Below are 20,986 nucleotides of genomic sequence, written 5' to 3'. Positions count from 1 at the left end.
GAAAGGTCAGTGTGGTGAGTGTTCTGCTTTTCTCAACCAATGACTCTTGAGAGTTTGGAGTGATGAGAGGAGAAAAGATGTGAGGAGGATGCAATTGAGATATTCCAATTTCACGGAAAAAGGGAACTTTTTCAAAGAATTACAACGTACCAACTGTCTCAAGTTCAGCTGGTTCTTCAGTTGATTCATTTTGAGCGCTAAATGAAGAGTTCAGCCAGCTTGTACAGGTCTCTGTCAGAGCATGAGTAGGCTTTACAAGCAATCTTTGGTAGCTCGCTGTGATCCTATAGTGTTTAGTACTCTGCGTTGTGGCCGCAGGAACCCCGGTCTGAATCCGGGTCACGGCAAAGAATTGCCATTTCAAAAGGATTGTATTTTGAATGAGTCGAAACTTACTGTGTGAGCTAAGAAACTCAATAACTCTTCCATTTGACAAAGTCCCCATCTCATGGTAGGTTAATTACTTACATTAACTGATTCATCTGCTTTTTCTTAGGTTTTTACCATTTTTAATCTCGAGATCCAACTGAGAAATGTAGTTTCCCCGAAACAACCAAAATGATGAAGAAATCGTGTATGATTCTGAATGTTTACTCATATCTCGCGATATTCCCACTTTGGGTCCCAAACCATAGTTTAAGAATCCATGTCAGAGTATCTTGAGTTTTTTCAGTTCGAGACTCAAATGAAAAATGTACTGTCCTCGGATGACCGAAATGAAGAAGAAATAGCTTGTGACTCAAAATGTTTACTGATATCTCGCTGCCCACCTCTCACATACTCAGGCCCACTTTGGGTCCCAAAACATAGCTTAACAAACCCTGTTGCTAGACAATTGAAGGAGTCCATATCGATTCCAATATTAGTAAATAACATCTGTTTTGTGACGTGATTTTGCAAGACAGACATATGGGTTAAATGAATGAGACATGTTTGAAATAAATATGTGTAGCGGTGTTCTTACCTGCAACATACTTGGCATCTACAGGCGCTGTGGCTTAGTTGGTTAAAGCGCCTGTCTAGTAAACAGGAGATCCTGAGTTCGAATCTCAGCAGAGCCTTTTCAAACATGTCATTGAAAACATTGGTGGAAAGGTCAGTGTGGTGAGTGTTCTGCTTTTCTCAACCAATGACTCTTGAGAGTTTGGAGTGATGAGAGGAGAAAAGATGTGAGGAGGATGCAATTGAGATATTCCAATTTCACGGAAAAAGGGAACTTTTTCAAAGAATTACAACGTACCAACTGTCTCAAGTTCAGCTGGTTCTTCAGTTGATTCATTTTGAGCGCTAAATGAAGAGTTCAGCCAGCTTGTACAGGTCTCTGTCAGAGCATGAGTAGGCTTTACAAGCAATCTTTGGTAGCTCGCTGTGATCCTATAGTGTTTAGTACTCTGCGTTGTGGCCGCAGGAACCCCGGTCTGAATCCGGGTCACGGCAAAGAATTGCCATTTCAAAAGGATTGTATTTTGAATGAGTCGAAACTTACTGTGTGAGCTAAGAAACTCAATAACTCTTCCATTTGACAAAGTCCCCATCTCATGGTAGGTTAATTACTTACATTAACTGATTCATCTGCTTTTTCTTAGGTTTTTACCATTTTTAATCTCGAGATCCAACTGAGAAATGTAGTTTCCCCGAAACAACCAAAATGATGAAGAAATCGTGTATGATTCTGAATGTTTACTCATATCTCGCGATATTCCCACTTTGGGTCCCAAACCATAGTTTAAGAATCCATGTCAGAGTATCTTGAGTTTTTTCAGTTCGAGACTCAAATGAAAAATGTACTGTCCTCGGATGACCGAAATGAAGAAGAAATAGCTTGTGACTCAAAATGTTTACTGATATCTCGCTGCCCACCTCTCACATACTCAGGCCCACTTTGGGTCCCAAAACATAGCTTAACAAACCCTGTTGCTAGACAATTGAAGGAGTCCATATCGATTCCAATATTAGTAAATAACATCTGTTTTGTGACGTGATTTTGCAAGACAGACATATGGGTTAAATGAATGAGACATGTTTGAAATAAATATGTGTAGCGGTGTTCTTACCTGCAACATACTTGGCATCTACAGGCGCTGTGGCTTAGTTGGTTAAAGCGCCTGTCTAGTAAACAGGAGATCCTGAGTTCGAATCTCAGCAGAGCCTTTTCAAACATGTCATTGAAAACATTGGTGGAAAGGTCAGTGTGGTGAGTGTTCTGCTTTTCTCAACCAATGACTCTTGAGAGTTTGGAGTGATGAGAGGAGAAAAGATGTGAGGAGGATGCAATTGAGATATTCCAATTTCACGGAAAAAGGGAACTTTTTCAAAGAATTACAACGTACCAACTGTCTCAAGTTCAGCTGGTTCTTCAGTTGATTCATTTTGAGCGCTAAATGAAGAGTTCAGCCAGCTTGTACAGGTCTCTGTCAGAGCATGAGTAGGCTTTACAAGCAATCTTTGGTAGCTCGCTGTGATCCTATAGTGTTTAGTACTCTGCGTTGTGGCCGCAGGAACCCCGGTCTGAATCCGGGTCACGGCAAAGAATTGCCATTTCAAAAGGATTGTATTTTGAATGAGTCGAAACTTACTGTGTGAGCTAAGAAACTCAATAACTCTTCCATTTGACAAAGTCCCCATCTCATGGTAGGTTAATTACTTACATTAACTGATTCATCTGCTTTTTCTTAGGTTTTTACCATTTTTAATCTCGAGATCCAACTGAGAAATGTAGTTTCCCCGAAACAACCAAAATGATGAAGAAATCGTGTATGATTCTGAATGTTTACTCATATCTCGCGATATTCCCACTTTGGGTCCCAAACCATAGTTTAAGAATCCATGTCAGAGTATCTTGAGTTTTTTCAGTTCGAGACTCAAATGAAAAATGTACTGTCCTCGGATGACCGAAATGAAGAAGAAATAGCTTGTGACTCAAAATGTTTACTGATATCTCGCTGCCCACCTCTCACATACTCAGGCCCACTTTGGGTCCCAAAACATAGCTTAACAAACCCTGTTGCTAGACAATTGAAGGAGTCCATATCGATTCCAATATTAGTAAATAACATCTGTTTTTGACGTGATTTTGCAAGACAGACATATGGGTTAAATGAATGAGACATGTTTGAAATAAATATGTGTAGCGGTGTTCTTACCTGCAACATACTTGGCATCTACAGGCGCTGTGGCTTAGTTGGTTAAAGCGCCTGTCTAGTAAACAGGAGATCCTGAGTTCGAATCTCAGCAGAGCCTTTTCAAACATGTCATTGAAAACATTGGTGGAAAGGTCAGTGTGGTGAGTGTTCTGCTTTTCTCAACCAATGACTCTTGAGAGTTTGGAGTGATGAGAGGAGAAAAGATGTGAGGAGGATGCAATTGAGATATTCCAATTTCACGGAAAAAGGGAACTTTTTCAAAGAATTACAACGTACCAACTGTCTCAAGTTCAGCTGGTTCTTCAGTTGATTCATTTTGAGCGCTAAATGAAGAGTTCAGCCAGCTTGTACAGGTCTCTGTCAGAGCATGAGTAGGCTTTACAAGCAATCTTTGGTAGCTCGCTGTGATCCTATAGTGTTTAGTACTCTGCGTTGTGGCCGCAGGAACCCCGGTCTGAATCCGGGTCACGGCAAAGAATTGCCATTTCAAAAGGATTGTATTTTGAATGAGTCGAAACTTACTGTGTGAGCTAAGAAACTCAATAACTCTTCCATTTGACAAAGTCCCCATCTCATGGTAGGTTAATTACTTACATTAACTGATTCATCTGCTTTTTCTTAGGTTTTTACCATTTTTAATCTCGAGATCCAACTGAGAAATGTAGTTTCCCCGAAACAACCAAAATGATGAAGAAATCGTGTATGATTCTGAATGTTTACTCATATCTCGCGATATTCCCACTTTGGGTCCCAAACCATAGTTTAAGAATCCATGTCAGAGTATCTTGAGTTTTTTCAGTTCGAGACTCAAATGAAAAATGTACTGTCCTCGGATGACCGAAATGAAGAAGAAATAGCTTGTGACTCAAAATGTTTACTGATATCTCGCTGCCCACCTCTCACATACTCAGGCCCACTTTGGGTCCCAAAACATAGCTTAACAAACCCTGTTGCTAGACAATTGAAGGAGTCCATATCGATTCCAATATTAGTAAATAACATCTGTTTTGTGACGTGATTTTGCAAGACAGACATATGGGTTAAATGAATGAGACATGTTTGAAATAAATATGTGTAGCGGTGTTCTTACCTGCAACATACTTGGCATCTACAGGCGCTGTGGCTTAGTTGGTTAAAGCGCCTGTCTAGTAAACAGGAGATCCTGAGTTCGAATCTCAGCAGAGCCTTTTCAAACATGTCATTGAAAACATTGGTGGAAAGGTCAGTGTGGTGAGTGTTCTGCTTTTCTCAACCAATGACTCTTGAGAGTTTGGAGTGATGAGAGGAGAAAAGATGTGAGGAGGATGCAATTGAGATATTCCAATTTCACGGAAAAAGGGAACTTTTTCAAAGAATTACAACGTACCAACTGTCTCAAGTTCAGCTGGTTCTTCAGTTGATTCATTTTGAGCGCTAAATGAAGAGTTCAGCCAGCTTGTACAGGTCTCTGTCAGAGCATGAGTAGGCTTTACAAGCAATCTTTGGTAGCTCGCTGTGATCCTATAGTGTTTAGTACTCTGCGTTGTGGCCGCAGGAACCCCGGTCTGAATCCGGGTCACGGCAAAGAATTGCCATTTCAAAAGGATTGTATTTTGAATGAGTCGAAACTTACTGTGTGAGCTAAGAAACTCAATAACTCTTCCATTTGACAAAGTCCCCATCTCATGGTAGGTTAATTACTTACATTAACTGATTCATCTGCTTTTTCTTAGGTTTTTACCATTTTTAATCTCGAGATCCAACTGAGAAATGTAGTTTCCCCGAAACAACCAAAATGATGAAGAAATCGTGTATGATTCTGAATGTTTACTCATATCTCGCGATATTCCCACTTTGGGTCCCAAACCATAGTTTAAGAATCCATGTCAGAGTATCTTGAGTTTTTTCAGTTCGAGACTCAAATGAAAAATGTACTGTCCTCGGATGACCGAAATGAAGAAGAAATAGCTTGTGACTCAAAATGTTTACTGATATCTCGCTGCCCACCTCTCACATACTCAGGCCCACTTTGGGTCCCAAAACATAGCTTAACAAACCCTGTTGCTAGACAATTGAAGGAGTCCATATCGATTCCAATATTAGTAAATAACATCTGTTTTGTGACGTGATTTTGCAAGACAGAGATATGGGTTAAATGAATGAGACATGTTTGAAATAAATATGTGTAGCGGTGTTCTTACCTGCAACATACTTGGCATCTACAGGCGCTGTGGCTTAGTTGGTTAAAGCGCCTGTCTAGTAAACAGGAGATCCTGAGTTCGAATCTCAGCAGAGCCTTTTCAAACATGTCATTGAAAACATTGGTGGAAAGGTCAGTGTGGAGAGTGTTCTGCTTTTCTCAACCAATGACTCTTGAGAGTTTGGAGTGATGAGAGGAGAAAAGATGTGAGGAGGATGCAATTGAGATATTCCAATTTCACGGAAAAAGGGAACTTTTTCAAAGAATTACAACGTACCAACTGTCTCAAGTTCAGCTGGTTCTTCAGTTGATTCATTTTGAGCGCTAAATGAAGAGTTCAGCCAGCTTGTACAGGTCTCTGTCAGAGCATGAGTAGGCTTTACAAGCAATCTTTGGTAGCTCGCTGTGATCCTATAGTGTTTAGTACTCTGCGTTGTGGCCGCAGGAACCCCGGTCTGAATCCGGGTCACGGCAAAGAATTGCCATTTCAAAAGGATTGTATTTTGAATGAGTCGAAACTTACTGTGTGAGCTAAGAAACTCAATAACTCTTCCATTTGACAAAGTCCCCATCTCATGGTAGGTTAATTACTTACATTAACTGATTCATCTGCTTTTTCTTAGGTTTTTACCATTTTTAATCTCGAGATCCAACTGAGAAATGTAGTTTCCCCGAAACAACCAAAATGATGAAGAAATCGTGTATGATTCTGAATGTTTACTCATATCTCGCGATATTCCCCTTTGGGTCCCAAACCATAGTTTAAGAATCCATGTCAGAGTATCTTGAGTTTTTTCAGTTCGAGACTCAAATGAAAAATGTACTGTCCTCGGATGACCGAAATGAAGAAGAAATAGCTTGTGACTCAAAATGTTTACTGATATCTCGCTGCCCACCTCTCACATACTCAGGCCCACTTTGGGTCCCAAAACATAGCTTAACAAACCCTGTTGCTAGACAATTGAAGGAGTCCATATCGATTCCAATATTAGTAAATAACATCTGTTTTGTGACGTGATTTTGCAAGACAGACATATGGGTTAAATGAATGAGACATGTTTGAAATAAATATGTGTAGCGGTGTTCTTACCTGCAACATACTTGGCATCTACAGGCGCTGTGGCTTAGTTGGTTAAAGCGCCTGTCTAGTAAACAGGAGATCCTGAGTTCGAATCTCAGCAGAGCCTTTTCAAACATGTCATTGAAAACATTGGTGGAAAGGTCAGTGTGGTGAGTGTTCTGCTTTTCTCAACCAATGACTCTTGAGAGTTTGGAGTGATGAGAGGAGAAAAGATGTGAGGAGGATGCAATTGAGATATTCCAATTTCACGGAAAAAGGGAACTTTTTCAAAGAATTACAACGTACCAACTGTCTCAAGTTCAGCTGGTTCTTCAGTTGATTCATTTTGAGCGCTAAATGAAGAGTTCAGCCAGCTTGTACAGGTCTCTGTCAGAGCATGAGTAGGCTTTACAAGCAATCTTTGGTAGCTCGCTGTGATCCTATAGTGTTTAGTACTCTGCGTTGTGGCCGCAGGAACCCCGGTCTGAATCCGGGTCACGGCAAAGAATTGCCATTTCAAAAGGATTGTATTTTGAATGAGTCGAAACTTACTGTGTGAGCTAAGAAACTCAATAACTCTTCCATTTGACAAAGTCCCCATCTCATGGTAGGTTAATTACTTACATTAACTGATTCATCTGCTTTTTCTTAGGTTTTTACCATTTTTAATCTCGAGATCCAACTGAGAAATGTAGTTTCCCCGAAACAACCAAAATGATGAAGAAATCGTGTATGATTCTGAATGTTTACTCATATCTCGCGATATTCCCACTTTGGGTCCCAAACCATAGTTTAAGAATCCATGTCAGAGTATCTTGAGTTTTTTCAGTTCGAGACTCAAATGAAAAATGTACTGTCCTCGGATGACCGAAATGAAGAAGAAATAGCTTGTGACTCAAAATGTTTACTGATATCTCGCTGCCCACCTCTCACATACTCAGGCCCACTTTGGGTCCCAAAACATAGCTTAACAAACCCTGTTGCTAGACAATTGAAGGAGTCCATATCGATTCCAATATTAGTAAATAACATCTGTTTTGTGACGTGATTTTGCAAGACAGACATATGGGTTAAATGAATGAGACATGTTTGAAATAAATATGTGTAGCGGTGTTCTTACCTGCAACATACTTGGCATCTACAGGCGCTGTGGCTTAGTTGGTTAAAGCGCCTGTCTAGTAAACAGGAGATCCTGAGTTCGAATCTCAGCAGAGCCTTTTCAAACATGTCATTGAAAACATTGGTGGAAAGGTCAGTGTGGTGAGTGTTCTGCTTTTCTCAACCAATGACTCTTGAGAGTTTGGAGTGATGAGAGGAGAAAAGATGTGAGGAGGATGCAATTGAGATATTCCAATTTCACGGAAAAGGGAACTTTTTCAAAGAATTACAACGTACCAACTGTCTCAAGTTCAGCTGGTTCTTCAGTTGATTCATTTTGAGCGCTAAATGAAGAGTTCAGCCAGCTTGTACAGGTCTCTGTCAGAGCATGAGTAGGCTTTACAAGCAATCTTTGGTAGCTCGCTGTGATCCTATAGTGTTTAGTACTCTGCGTTGTGGCCGCAGGAACCCCGGTCTGAATCCGGGTCACGGCAAAGAATTGCCATTTCAAAAGGATTGTATTTTGAATGAGTCGAAACTTACTGTGTGAGCTAAGAAACTCAATAACTCTTCCATTTGACAAAGTCCCCATCTCATGGTAGGTTAATTACTTACATTAACTGATTCATCTGCTTTTTCTTAGGTTTTTACCATTTTTAATCTCGAGATCCAACTGAGAAATGTAGTTTCCCCGAAACAACCAAAATGATGAAGAAATCGTGTATGATTCTGAATGTTTACTCATATCTCGCGATATTCCCACTTTGGGTCCCAAACCATAGTTTAAGAATCCATGTCAGAGTATCTTGAGTTTTTCAGTTCGAGACTCAAATGAAAAATGTACTGTCCTCGGATGACCGAAATGAAGAAGAAATAGCTTGTGACTCAAAATGTTTACTGATATCTCGCTGCCCACCTCTCACATACTCAGGCCCACTTTGGGTCCCAAAACATAGCTTAACAAACCCTGTTGCTAGACAATTGAAGGAGTCCATATCGATTCCAATATTAGTAAATAACATCTGTTTTGTGACGTGATTTTGCAAGACAGAGATATGGGTTAAATGAATGAGACATGTTTGAAATAAATATGTGTAGCGGTGTTCTTACCTGCAACATACTTGGCATCTACAGGCGCTGTGGCTTAGTTGGTTAAAGCGCCTGTCTAGTAAACAGGAGATCCTGAGTTCGAATCTCAGCAGAGCCTTTTCAAACATGTCATTGAAAACATTGGTGGAAAGGTCAGTGTGGTGAGTGTTCTGCTTTTCTCAACCAATGACTCTTGAGAGTTTGGAGTGATGAGAGGAGAAAAGATGTGAGGAGGATGCAATTGAGATATTCCAATTTCACGGAAAAAGGGAACTTTTTCAAAGAATTACAACGTACCAACTGTCTCAAGTTCAGCTGGTTCTTCAGTTGATTCATTTTGAGCGCTAAATGAAGAGTTCAGCCAGCTTGTACAGGTCTCTGTCAGAGCATGAGTAGGCTTTACAAGCAATCTTTGGTAGCTCGCTGTGATCCTATAGTGTTTAGTACTCTGCGTTGTGGCCGCAGGAACCCCGGTCTGAATCCGGGTCACGGCAAAGAATTGCCATTTCAAAAGGATTGTATTTTGAATGAGTCGAAACTTACTGTGTGAGCTAAGAAACTCAATAACTCTTCCATTTGACAAAGTCCCCATCTCATGGTAGGTTAATTACTTACATTAACTGATTCATCTGCTTTTTCTTAGGTTTTTACCATTTTTAATCTCGAGATCCAACTGAGAAATGTAGTTTCCCCGAAACAACCAAAATGATGAAGAAATCGTGTATGATTCTGAATGTTTACTCATATCTCGCGATATTCCCACTTTGGGTCCCAAACCATAGTTTAAGAATCCATGTCAGAGTATCTTGAGTTTTTTCAGTTCGAGACTCAAATGAAAATGTACTGTCCTCGGATGACCGAAATGAAGAAGAAATAGCTTGTGACTCAAAATGTTTACTGATATCTCGCTGCCCACCTCTCACATACTCAGGCCCACTTTGGGTCCCAAAACATAGCTTAACAAACCCTGTTGCTAGACAATTGAAGGAGTCCATATCGATTCCAATATTAGTAAATAACATCTGTTTTGTGACGTGATTTTGCAAGACAGAGATATGGGTTAAATGAATGAGACATGTTTGAAATAAATATGTGTAGCGGTGTTCTTACCTGCAACATACTTGGCATCTACAGGCGCTGTGGCTTAGTTGGTTAAAGCGCCTGTCTAGTAAACAGGAGATCCTGAGTTCGAATCTCAGCAGAGCCTTTTCAAACATGTCATTGAAAACATTGGTGGAAAGGTCAGTGTGGTGAGTGTTCTGCTTTTCTCAACCAATGACTCTTGAGAGTTTGGAGTGATGAGAGGAGAAAAGATGTGAGGAGGATGCAATTGAGATATTCCAATTTCACGGAAAAAGGGAACTTTTTCAAAGAATTACAACGTACCAACTGTCTCAAGTTCAGCTGGTTCTTCAGTTGATTCATTTTGAGCGCTAAATGAAGAGTTCAGCCAGCTTGTACAGGTCTCTGTCAGAGCATGAGTAGGCTTTACAAGCAATCTTTGGTAGCTCGCTGTGATCCTATAGTGTTTAGTACTCTGCGTTGTGGCCGCAGGAACCCCGGTCTGAATCCGGGTCACGGCAAAGAATTGCCATTTCAAAAGGATTGTATTTTGAATGAGTCGAAACTTACTGTGTGAGCTAAGAAACTCAATAACTCTTCCATTTGACAAAGTCCCCATCTCATGGTAGGTTAATTACTTACATTAACTGATTCATCTGCTTTTTCTTAGGTTTTTACCATTTTTAATCTCGAGATCCAACTGAGAAATGTAGTTTCCCCGAAACAACCAAAATGATGAAGAAATCGTGTATGATTCTGAATGTTTACTCATATCTCGCGATATTCCCACTTTGGGTCCCAAACCATAGTTTAAGAATCCATGTCAGAGTATCTTGAGTTTTTTCAGTTCGAGACTCAAATGAAAAATGTACTGTCCTCGGATGACCGAAATGAAGAAGAAATAGCTTGTGACTCAAAATGTTTACTGATATCTCGCTGCCCACCTCTCACATACTCAGGCCCACTTTGGGTCCCAAAACATAGCTTAACAAACCCTGTTGCTAGACAATTGAAGGAGTCCATATCGATTCCAATATTAGTAAATAACATCTGTTTTGTGACGTGATTTTGCAAGACAGAGATATGGGTTAAATGAATGAGACATGTTTGAAATAAATATGTGTAGCGGTGTTCTTACCTGCAACATACTTGGCATCTACAGGCGCTGTGGCTTAGTTGGTTAAAGCGCCTGTCTAGTAAACAGGAGATCCTGAGTTCGAATCTCAGCAGAGCCTTTTCAAACATGTCATTGAAAACATTGGTGGAAAGGTCAGTGTGGAGAGTGTTCTGCTTTTCTCAACCAATGACTCTTGAGAGTTTGGAGTGATGAGAGGAGAAAAGATGTGAGGAGGATGCAATTGAGATATTCCAATTTCACGGAAAAAGGGAACTTTTTCAAAGAATTACAACGTACCAACTGTCTCAAGTTCAGCTGGTTCTTCAGTTGATTCATTTTGAGCGCTAAATGAAGAGTTCAGCCAGCTTGTACAGGTCTCTGTCAGAGCATGAGTAGGCTTTACAAGCAATCTTTGGTAGCTCGCTGTGATCCTATAGTGTTTAGTACTCTGCGTTGTGGCCGCAGGAACCCCGGTCTGAATCCGGGTCACGGCAAAGAATTGCCATTTCAAAAGGATTGTATTTTGAATGAGTCGAAACTTACTGTGTGAGCTAAGAAACTCAATAACTCTTCCATTTGACAAAGTCCCCATCTCATGGTAGGTTAATTACTTACATTAACTGATTCATCTGCTTTTTCTTAGGTTTTTACCATTTTTAATCTCGAGATCCAACTGAGAAATGTAGTTTCCCCGAAACAACCAAAATGATGAAGAAATCGTGTATGATTCTGAATGTTTACTCATATCTCGCGATATTCCCACTTTGGGTCCCAAACCATAGTTTAAGAATCCATGTCAGAGTATCTTGAGTTTTTTCAGTTCGAGACTCAAATGAAAAATGTACTGTCCTCGGATGACCGAAATGAAGAAGAAATAGCTTGTGACTCAAAATGTTTACTGATATCTCGCTGCCCACCTCTCACATACTCAGGCCCACTTTGGGTCCCAAAACATAGCTTAACAAACCCTGTTGCTAGACAATTGAAGGAGTCCATATCGATTCCAATATTAGTAAATAACATCTGTTTTGTGACGTGATTTTGCAAGACAGAGATATGGGTTAAATGAATGAGACATGTTTGAAATAAATATGTGTAGCGGTGTTCTTACCTGCAACATACTTGGCATCTACAGGCGCTGTGGCTTAGTTGGTTAAAGCGCCTGTCTAGTAAACAGGAGATCCTGAGTTCGAATCTCAGCAGAGCCTTTTCAAACATGTCATTGAAAACATTGGTGGAAAGGTCAGTGTGGTGAGTGTTCTGCTTTTCTCAACCAATGACTCTTGAGAGTTTGGAGTGATGAGAGGAGAAAAGATGTGAGGAGGATGCAATTGAGATATTCCAATTTCACGGAAAAGGGAACTTTTTCAAAGAATTACAACGTACCAACTGTCTCAAGTTCAGCTGGTTCTTCAGTTGATTCATTTTGAGCGCTAAATGAAGAGTTCAGCCAGCTTGTACAGGTCTCTGTCAGAGCATGAGTAGGCTTTACAAGCAATCTTTGGTAGCTCGCTGTGATCCTATAGTGTTTAGTACTCTGCGTTGTGGCAGCAGGAACCCCGGTCTGAATCCGGGTCACGGCAAAGAATTGCCATTTCAAAAGGATTGTATTTTGAATGAGTCGAAACTTACTGTGTGAGCTAAGAAACTCAATAACTCTTCCATTTGACAAAGTCCCCATCTCATGGTAGGTTAATTACTTACATTAACTGATTCATCTGCTTTTTCTTAGGTTTTTACCATTTTTAATCTCGAGATCCAACTGAGAAATGTAGTTTCCCCGAAACAACCAAAATGATGAAGAAATCGTGTATGATTCTGAATGTTTACTCATATCTCGCGATATTCCCACTTTGGGTCCCAAACCATAGTTTAAGAATCCATGTCAGAGTATCTTGAGTTTTTTCAGTTCGAGACTCAAATGAAAAATGTACTGTCCTCGGATGACCGAAATGAAGAAGAAATAGCTTGTGACTCAAAATGTTTACTGATATCTCGCTGCCCACCTCTCACATACTCAGGCCCACTTTGGGTCCCAAAACATAGCTTAACAAACCCTGTTGCTAGACAATTGAAGGAGTCCATATCGATTCCAATATTAGTAAATAACATCTGTTTTGTGACGTGATTTTGCAAGACAGACATATGGGTTAAATGAATGAGACATGTTTGAAATAAATATGTGTAGCGGTGTTCTTACCTGCAACATACTTGGCATCTACAGGCGCTGTGGCTTAGTTGGTTAAAGCGCCTGTCTAGTAAACAGGAGATCCTGAGTTCGAATCTCAGCAGAGCCTTTTCAAACATGTCATTGAAAACATTGGTGGAAAGGTCAGTGTGGTGAGTGTTCTGCTTTTCTCAACCAATGACTCTTGAGAGTTTGGAGTGATGAGAGGAGAAAAGATGTGAGGAGGATGCAATTGAGATATTCCAATTTCACGGAAAAAGGGAACTTTTTCAAAGAATTACAACGTACCAACTGTCTCAAGTTCAGCTGGTTCTTCAGTTGATTCATTTTGAGCGCTAAATGAAGAGTTCAGCCAGCTTGTACAGGTCTCTGTCAGAGCATGAGTAGGCTTTACAAGCAATCTTTGGTAGCTCGCTGTGATCCTATAGTGTTTAGTACTCTGCGTTGTGGCCGCAGGAACCCCGGTCTGAATCCGGGTCACGGCAAAGAATTGCCATTTCAAAAGGATTGTATTTTGAATGAGTCGAAACTTACTGTGTGAGCTAAGAAACTCAATAACTCTTCCATTTGACAAAGTCCCCATCTCATGGTAGGTTAATTACTTACATTAACTGATTCATCTGCTTTTTCTTAGGTTTTTACCATTTTTAATCTCGAGATCCAACTGAGAAATGTAGTTTCCCCGAAACAACCAAAATGATGAAGAAATCGTGTATGATTCTGAATGTTTACTCATATCTCGCGATATTCCCACTTTGGGTCCCAAACCATAGTTTAAGAATCCATGTCAGAGTATCTTGAGTTTTTTCAGTTCGAGACTCAAATGAAAAATGTACTGTCCTCGGATGACCGAAATGAAGAAGAAATAGCTTGTGACTCAAAATGTTTACTGATATCTCGCTGCCCACCTCTCACATACTCAGGCCCACTTTGGGTCCCAAAACATAGCTTAACAAACCCTGTTGCTAGACAATTGAAGGAGTCCATATCGATTCCAATATTAGTAAATAACATCTGTTTTGTGACGTGATTTTGCAAGACAGAGATATGGGTTAAATGAATGAGACATGTTTGAAATAAATATGTGTAGCGGTGTTCTTACCTGCAACATACTTGGCATCTACAGGCGCTGTGGCTTAGTTGGTTAAAGCGCCTGTCTAGTAAACAGGAGATCCTGAGTTCGAATCTCAGCAGAGCCTTTTCAAACATGTCATTGAAAACATTGGTGGAAAGGTCAGTGTGGTGAGTGTTCTGCTTTTCTCAACCAATGACTCTTGAGAGTTTGGAGTGATGAGAGGAGAAAAGATGTGAGGAGGATGCAATTGAGATATTCCAATTTCACGGAAAAAGGGAACTTTTTCAAAGAATTACAACGTACCAACTGTCTCAAGTTCAGCTGGTTCTTCAGTTGATTCATTTTGAGCGCTAAATGAAGAGTTCAGCCAGCTTGTACAGGTCTCTGTCAGAGCATGAGTAGGCTTTACAAGCAATCTTTGGTAGCTCGCTGTGACCCTATAGTGTTTAGTACTCTGCGTTGTGGCCGCAGGAACCCCGGTCTGAATCCGGGTCACGGCAAAGAATTGCCATTTCAAAAGGATTGTATTTTGAATGAGTCGAAACTTACTGTGTGAGCTAAGAAACTCAATAACTCTTCCATTTGACAAAGTCCCCATCTCATGGTAGGTTAATTACTTACATTAACTGATTCATCTGCTTTTTCTTAGGTTTTTACCATTTTTAATCTCGAGATCCAACTGAGAAATGTAGTTTCCCCGAAACAACCAAAATGATGAAGAAATCGTGTATGATTCTGAATGTTTACTCATATCTCGCGATATTCCCACTTTGGGTCCCAAACCATAGTTTAAGAATCCATGTCAGAGTATCTTGAGTTTTTTCAGTTCGAGACTCAAATGAAAAATGTACTGTCCTCGGATGACCGAAATGAAGAAGAAATAGCTTGTGACTCAAAATGTTTACTGATATCTCGCTGCCCACCTCTCACATACTCAGGCCCACTTTGGGTCCCAAAACATAGCTTAACAAACCCTGTTGCTAGACAATTGAAGGAGTCCATATCGATTCCAATATTAGTAAATAACATCTGTTTTGTGACGTGATTTTGCAAGACAGACATATGGGTTAAAAATCAGACATGTGAGACATGTTTGAAATAAATATGTGTAGGTGTTCTTACCTGCAACATACTTGGCATCTACAGGCGCTGTGGCTTAGTTGGTTAAAGCGCCTGTCTAGTAAACAGGAGATCCTGAGTTCGAATCTCAGCAGAGCCTTTTCAAACATGTCATTGAAAACATTGGTGGAAAGGTCAGTGTGGTAGAGTGTTCTGCTTTTCTCAACCAATGACTCTTGAGAGTTTGGAGTGATGAGAGGAGAAAAGATGTGAGGAGGATGCAATTGAGATATTCCAATTTCACGGAAAAAGGGAACTTTTTCAAAGAATTACAACGTACCAACTGTCTCAAGTTCAGCTGGTTCTTCAGTTGATTCATTTTGAGCGCTAAATGAAGAGTTCAGCCAGCTTGTACAGGTCTCTGTCAGAGCATGAGTAGGCTTTACAAGCAACAAGCAATCCTTTAGGTTTAGTAAATGCGTTGTGGCCGATAAACCCCTCTGAATCCGGTCGATGTAAAGTTTAGTACTCTGTCCTTCTGGAAAAACCCCGGTCTGAACGGGTCACGGCAAAAATTGCCATTTCAAAAGGATTGTATTTTGAATGAGTCTGAAACTTACTGTGTGAGCTAAGAAACTCAATAACTCTTCCATTTGACAAAGTCCCCATCTCATGGTAGGTTAATTACTTACATTAACTGATTCATCTGCTTTTTCTTAGGTTTTTACCATTTTTAATCTCGAGATCCAACTGAGAAATGTAGTTTCCCGAAACAACCAAAATGATGAAGAAATCGTGTATGATTCTGAATGTTTACTCATATCTCGCGATATTCCCACTTTGGGTCCCAAACCATAGTTTAAGAATCCATGTCAGAGTATCTTGAGTTTTTTCAGTTCGAGACTCAAATGAAAAATGTACTGTCCTCGGATGACCGAAATGAAGAAGAAATAGCTTGTGACTCAAAATGTTTACTGATATCTCGCTGCCCACCTCTCACATACTCAGGCCCACTTTGGGTCCCAAAACATAGCTTAACAAACCCTGTTGCTAGACAATTGAAGGAGTCCATATCGATTCCAATATTAGTAAATAACATCTGTTTTGTGACGTGATTTTGCAAGACAGACATATGGGTTAAATGAATGAGACATGTTTGAAATAAATATGTGTAGCGGTGTTCTTACCTGCAACATACTTGGCATCTACAGGCGCTGTGGCTTAGTTGGTTAAAGCGCCTGTCTAGTAAACAGGAGATCCTGAGTTCGAATCTCAGCAGAGCCTTTTCAAACATGTCATTGAAAACATTGGTGGAAAGGTCAGTGTGGTGAGTGTTCTGCTTTTCTCAACCAATGACTCTTGAGAGTTTGGAGTGATGAGAGGAGAAAAGATGTGAGGAGGATGCAATTGAGATATTCCAATTTCACGGAAAAAGGAACTTTTTCAAAGAATTACAACGTACCAACTGTCTCAAGTTCAGCTGGTTCTTCAGTTGATTCATTTTGAGCGCTAAATGAAGAGTTCAGCCAGCTTGTACAGGTCTCTGTCAGAGCATGAGTAGGCTTTACAAGCAATCTTTGGTAGCTCGCTGTGATCCTATAGTGTTTAGTACTCTGCGTTGTGGCCGCAGGAACCCCGGTCTGAATCCGGGTCACGGCAAAGAATTGCCATTTCAAAAGGATTGTATTTTGAATGAGTCGAAACTTACTGTGTGAGCTAAGAAACTCAATAACTCTTCCATTTGACAAAGTCCCCATCTCATGGTAGGTTAATTACTTACATTAACTGATTCATCTGCTTTTTCTTAGGTTTTTACCATTTTTAATCTCGAGATCCAACTGAGAAATGTAGTTTCCCCGAAACAACCAAAATGATGAAGAAATCGTGTATGATTCTGAATGTTTACTCATATCTCGCGATATTCCCACTTTGGGTCCCAAACCATAGTTTAAGAATCCATGTCAGAGTATCTTGAGTTTTTTCAGTTCGAGACTCAAATGAAAAATGTACTGTCCTCGGATGACCGAAATGAAGAAGAAATAGCTTGTGACTCAAAATGTTTACTGATATCTCGCTGCCCACCTCTCACATACTCAGGCCCACTTTGGGTCCCAAAACATAGCTTAACAAACCCTGTTGCTAGACAATTGAAGGAGTCCATATCGATTCCAATATTAGTAAATAACATCTGTTTTGTGACGTGATTTTGCAAGACAGAGATATGGGTTAAATGAATGAGACATGTTTGAAATAAATATGTGTAGCGGTGTTCTTACCTGCAACATACTTGGCATCTACAGGCGCTGTGGCTTAGTTGGTTAAAGCGCCTGTCTAGTAAACAGGAGATCCTGAGTTCGAATCTCAGCAGAGCCTTTTCAAACATGTCATTGAAAACATTGGTGGAAAGGTCAGTGTGGTGAGTGTTCTGCTTTTCTCAACCAATGACTCTTGAGAGTTTGGAGTGATGAGAGGAGAAAAGATGTGAGGAGGATGCAATTGAGATATTCCAATTTCACGGAAAAAGGGAACTTTTTCAAAGAATTACAACGTACCAACTGTCTCAAGTTCAGCTGGTTCTTCAGTTGATTCATTTTGAGCGCTAAATGAAGAGTTCAGCCAGCTTGTACAGGTCTCTGTCAGAGCATGAGTAGGCTTTACAAGCAATCTTTGGTAGCTCGCTGTGATCCTATAGTGTTTAGTACTCTGCGTTGTGGCGCAGGAACCCCGGTCTGAATCCGGGTCACGGCAAAGAATTGCCATTTCAAAAGGATTGTATTTTGAATGAGTCGAAACTTACTGTGTGAGCTAAGAAACTCAATAACTCTTCCATTTGACAAAGTCCCCATCTCATGGTAGGTTAATTACTTACATTAACTGATTCATCTGCTTTTTCTTAGGTTTTTACCATTTTTAATCTCGAGATCCAACTGAGAAATGTAGTTTCCCCGAAACAACCAAAATGATGAAGAAATCGTGTATGATTCTGAATGTTTACTCATATCTCGCGATATTCCCACTTTGGGTCCCAAACCATAGTTTAAGAATCCATGTCAGAGTATCTTGAGTTTTTCAGTTCGAGACTCAAATGAAAAATGTACTGTCCTCGGATGACCGAAATGAAGAAGAAATAGCTTGTGACTCAAAATGTTTACTGATATCTCGCTGCCCACCTCTCACATACTCAGGCCCACTTTGGGTCCCAAAACATAGCTTAACAAACCCTGTTGCTAGACAATTGAAGGAGTCCATATCGATTCCAATATTAGTAAATAACATCTGTTTTGTGACGTGATTTTGCAAGACAGAGATATGGGTTAAATGAATGAGACATGTTTGAAATAAATATGTGTAGCGGTGTTCTTACCTGCAACATACTTGGCATCTACAGGCGCTGTGGCTTAGTTGGTTAAAGCGCCTGTCTAGTAAACAGGAGATCCTGAGTTCGAATCTCAGCAGAGCCTTTTCAAACATGTCATTGAAAACATTGGTGGAAAGGTCAGTGTGGAGTCTCAGCAGAGCCTTTTCTCAACCAATGACTCTTGAGAGTTTGGAGTGATGAGAGGAGAAAAGATGTGAGGAGGATGCAATTGAGATATTCCAATTTCACGGAAAAAGGGAACTTTTTCAAAGAATTACAACGTGCCAACTGTCTCAAGTTCAGCTGGTTCTTCAGTTGATTCATTTTGAGCGCTAAATGAAGAGTTCAGCCAGCTTGTACAGGTCTCTGTCAGAGCATGAGAAGGCTTTACAAGCAATCTTTGGTAGCTCGCTGTGATCCTATAGTGTTTAGTACTCTGCGTTGTGGCCGCAGGAACCCCGGTCTGAATCCGGGTCACGGCAAAGGATTGTATTTTGAATGAGTCGAAACTTACTGTGTGAGCTAAGAAACTCAATAACTCTTCCATTTGACAAAGTCCCCATCTCATGGTAGGTTAATTACTTACATTAACTGATTCATCTGCTTTTTCTTAGGTTTTTACCATTTTTAATCTCGAGATCCAACTGAGAAATGTAGTTTCCCCGAAACAACCAAAATGATGAAGAAATCGTGTATGATTCTGAATGTTTACTCATATCTCGCGATATTCCCACTTTGGGTCCCAAACCATAGTTTAAGAATCCATGTCAGAGTATCTTGAGTTTTTTCAGTTCGAGACTCAAATGAAAAATGTACTGTCCTCGGATGACCGAAATGAAGAAGAAATAGCTTGTGACTCAAAATGTTTACTGATATCTCGCTGCCCACCTCTCACATACTCAGGCCCACTTTGGGTCCCAAAACATAGCTTAACAAACCCTGTTGCTAGACAATTGAAGGAGTCCATATCGATTCCAATATTAGTAAATAACATCTGTTTTGTGACGTGATTTTGCAAGACAGACATATGGGTTAAATGAATGAGACATGTTTGAAATAAATATGTGTAGCGGTGTTCTTACCTGCAACATACTTGGCATCTACAGGCGCTGTGGCTTAGTTGGTTAAAGCGCCTGTCTAGTAAACAGGAGATCCTGAGTTCGAATCTCAGCAGAGCCTTTTCAAACAGGTCATTGAAAACTTTGGTGGAAAGGTCAGTGTGGAGAGTGTTCTGCTTTTCTCAACCAATGACTCTTGAGAGTTTGGAGTGATGAGAGGAGAAAAGATGTGAGGAGGATGCAATTGAGATATTCCAATTTCACGGAAAAAGGGAACTTTTTCAAAGAATTACAACGTGCCAACTGTCTCAAGTTCAGCTGGTTCTTCAGTTGATTCATTTTGAGCGCTAAATGAAGAGTTCAGCCAGCTTGTACAGGTCTCTGTCAGAGCATGAGTAGGCTTTACAAGCAATCTTTGGTAGCTCGCTGTGATCCTATAGTGTTTAGTACTCTGCGTTGTGGCCGCAGGAACCCCGGTCTGAATCCGGGTCACGGCAAAGAATTGCCATTTCAAAAGGATTGTATTTTGAATGAGTCGAAACTTACTGTGTGAGCTAAGAAACTCAATAACTCTTCCATTTGACAAAGTCCCCATCTCATGGTAGGTTAATTACTTACATTAACTGATTCATCTGCTTTTTCTTAGGTTTTTACCATTTTTAATCTCGAGATCCAACTGAGAAATGTAGTTTCCCCGAAACAACCAAAATGATGAAGAAATCGTGTATGATTCTGAATGTTTACTCATATCTCGCGATATTCCCACTTTGGGTCCCAAACCATAGTTTAAGAATCCATGTCAGAGTATCTTGAGTTTTTCAGTTCGAGACTCAAATGAAAAATGTACTGTCCTCGGATGACCGAAATGAAGAAGAAATAGCTTGTGACTCAAAATGTTTACTGATATCTCGCTGCCCACCTCTCACATACTCAGGCCCACTTTGGGTCCCAAAACATAGCTTAACAAACCCTGTTGCTAGACAATTGAAGGAGTCCATATCGATTCCAATATTAGTAAATAACATCTGTTTTGTGACGTGATTTTGCAAGACAGACATATGGGTTAAATGAATGAGACATGTTTGAAATAAATATGTGTAGCGGTGTTCTTACCTGCAACATACTTGGCATCTACAGGCGCTGTGGCTTAGTTGGTTAAAGCGCCTGTCTAGTAAACAGGAGATCCTGAGTTCGAATCTCAGCAGAGCCTTTTCAAACATGTCATTGAAAACATTGGTGGAAAGGTCAGTGTGGTGAGTGTTCTGCTTTTCTCAACCAATGACTCTTGAGAATTTGGAGTGATGAGAGGAGAAAAGATGTGAGGAGGATGCAATTGAGATATTCCAATTTCACGGAAAAAGGGAACTTTTTCAAAGAATTACAACGTACCAACTGTCTCAAGTTCAGCTGGTTCTTCAGTTGATTCATTTTGAGCGCTAAATGAAGAGTTCAGCCAGCTTGAACAGGTCTCTGTCAGAGCATGAGTAGGCTTTACAAGCA

The 20,986-nt window shown here is 40.3% G+C and overlaps 19 non-coding genes across 19 annotated transcripts; all 19 read left to right on the top strand.

Annotated features, from left to right (window-relative positions):
• Positions 1–987: 987 nt before the first annotated feature.
• trnat-agu (transfer RNA threonine (anticodon AGU)) lies at positions 988–1,061 on the top strand. Its single transcript has one exon. It is a non-coding gene; the product is annotated as a tRNA-Thr (tRNA).
• A 1,016-nt stretch (positions 1,062–2,077) lies between these two features.
• On the top strand, positions 2,078–2,151 carry trnat-agu (transfer RNA threonine (anticodon AGU)). Its single transcript has one exon. It is a non-coding gene; the product is annotated as a tRNA-Thr (tRNA).
• A 1,015-nt stretch (positions 2,152–3,166) lies between these two features.
• On the top strand, positions 3,167–3,240 carry trnat-agu (transfer RNA threonine (anticodon AGU)). The gene has a single exon. It is a non-coding gene; the product is annotated as a tRNA-Thr (tRNA).
• Positions 3,241–4,256: 1,016 nt separating this feature from the next.
• On the top strand, positions 4,257–4,330 carry trnat-agu (transfer RNA threonine (anticodon AGU)). Its single transcript has one exon. It is a non-coding gene; the product is annotated as a tRNA-Thr (tRNA).
• A 1,016-nt stretch (positions 4,331–5,346) lies between these two features.
• trnat-agu (transfer RNA threonine (anticodon AGU)) lies at positions 5,347–5,420 on the top strand. The gene has a single exon. It is a non-coding gene; the product is annotated as a tRNA-Thr (tRNA).
• Positions 5,421–6,435: 1,015 nt separating this feature from the next.
• trnat-agu (transfer RNA threonine (anticodon AGU)) lies at positions 6,436–6,509 on the top strand. Its single transcript has one exon. It is a non-coding gene; the product is annotated as a tRNA-Thr (tRNA).
• Positions 6,510–7,525: 1,016 nt separating this feature from the next.
• On the top strand, positions 7,526–7,599 carry trnat-agu (transfer RNA threonine (anticodon AGU)). Its single transcript has one exon. It is a non-coding gene; the product is annotated as a tRNA-Thr (tRNA).
• Positions 7,600–8,613: 1,014 nt separating this feature from the next.
• Positions 8,614–8,687, top strand: trnat-agu (transfer RNA threonine (anticodon AGU)). Its single transcript has one exon. It is a non-coding gene; the product is annotated as a tRNA-Thr (tRNA).
• Positions 8,688–9,702: 1,015 nt separating this feature from the next.
• trnat-agu (transfer RNA threonine (anticodon AGU)) lies at positions 9,703–9,776 on the top strand. Its single transcript has one exon. It is a non-coding gene; the product is annotated as a tRNA-Thr (tRNA).
• A 1,016-nt stretch (positions 9,777–10,792) lies between these two features.
• On the top strand, positions 10,793–10,866 carry trnat-agu (transfer RNA threonine (anticodon AGU)). Its single transcript has one exon. It is a non-coding gene; the product is annotated as a tRNA-Thr (tRNA).
• Positions 10,867–11,882: 1,016 nt separating this feature from the next.
• On the top strand, positions 11,883–11,956 carry trnat-agu (transfer RNA threonine (anticodon AGU)). Its single transcript has one exon. It is a non-coding gene; the product is annotated as a tRNA-Thr (tRNA).
• Positions 11,957–12,971: 1,015 nt separating this feature from the next.
• Positions 12,972–13,045, top strand: trnat-agu (transfer RNA threonine (anticodon AGU)). Its single transcript has one exon. It is a non-coding gene; the product is annotated as a tRNA-Thr (tRNA).
• Positions 13,046–14,061: 1,016 nt separating this feature from the next.
• trnat-agu (transfer RNA threonine (anticodon AGU)) lies at positions 14,062–14,135 on the top strand. Its single transcript has one exon. It is a non-coding gene; the product is annotated as a tRNA-Thr (tRNA).
• Positions 14,136–15,156: 1,021 nt separating this feature from the next.
• On the top strand, positions 15,157–15,230 carry trnat-agu (transfer RNA threonine (anticodon AGU)). Its single transcript has one exon. It is a non-coding gene; the product is annotated as a tRNA-Thr (tRNA).
• A 1,050-nt stretch (positions 15,231–16,280) lies between these two features.
• trnat-agu (transfer RNA threonine (anticodon AGU)) lies at positions 16,281–16,354 on the top strand. The gene has a single exon. It is a non-coding gene; the product is annotated as a tRNA-Thr (tRNA).
• Positions 16,355–17,369: 1,015 nt separating this feature from the next.
• Positions 17,370–17,443, top strand: trnat-agu (transfer RNA threonine (anticodon AGU)). Its single transcript has one exon. It is a non-coding gene; the product is annotated as a tRNA-Thr (tRNA).
• Positions 17,444–18,457: 1,014 nt separating this feature from the next.
• trnat-agu (transfer RNA threonine (anticodon AGU)) lies at positions 18,458–18,531 on the top strand. The gene has a single exon. It is a non-coding gene; the product is annotated as a tRNA-Thr (tRNA).
• A 1,002-nt stretch (positions 18,532–19,533) lies between these two features.
• On the top strand, positions 19,534–19,607 carry trnat-agu (transfer RNA threonine (anticodon AGU)). The gene has a single exon. It is a non-coding gene; the product is annotated as a tRNA-Thr (tRNA).
• Positions 19,608–20,622: 1,015 nt separating this feature from the next.
• trnat-agu (transfer RNA threonine (anticodon AGU)) lies at positions 20,623–20,696 on the top strand. The gene has a single exon. It is a non-coding gene; the product is annotated as a tRNA-Thr (tRNA).
• Positions 20,697–20,986: the final 290 nt, after the last annotated feature.

The sequence above is a fragment of the Oncorhynchus nerka genome, linkage group LG20 (genome assembly GCF_034236695.1).
Source record: "Oncorhynchus nerka isolate Pitt River linkage group LG20, Oner_Uvic_2.0, whole genome shotgun sequence".
Lineage (NCBI taxonomy): Eukaryota > Metazoa > Chordata > Actinopteri > Salmoniformes > Salmonidae > Oncorhynchus > Oncorhynchus nerka.
This window is presented reverse-complemented; position numbering and strand designations above follow the sequence as displayed.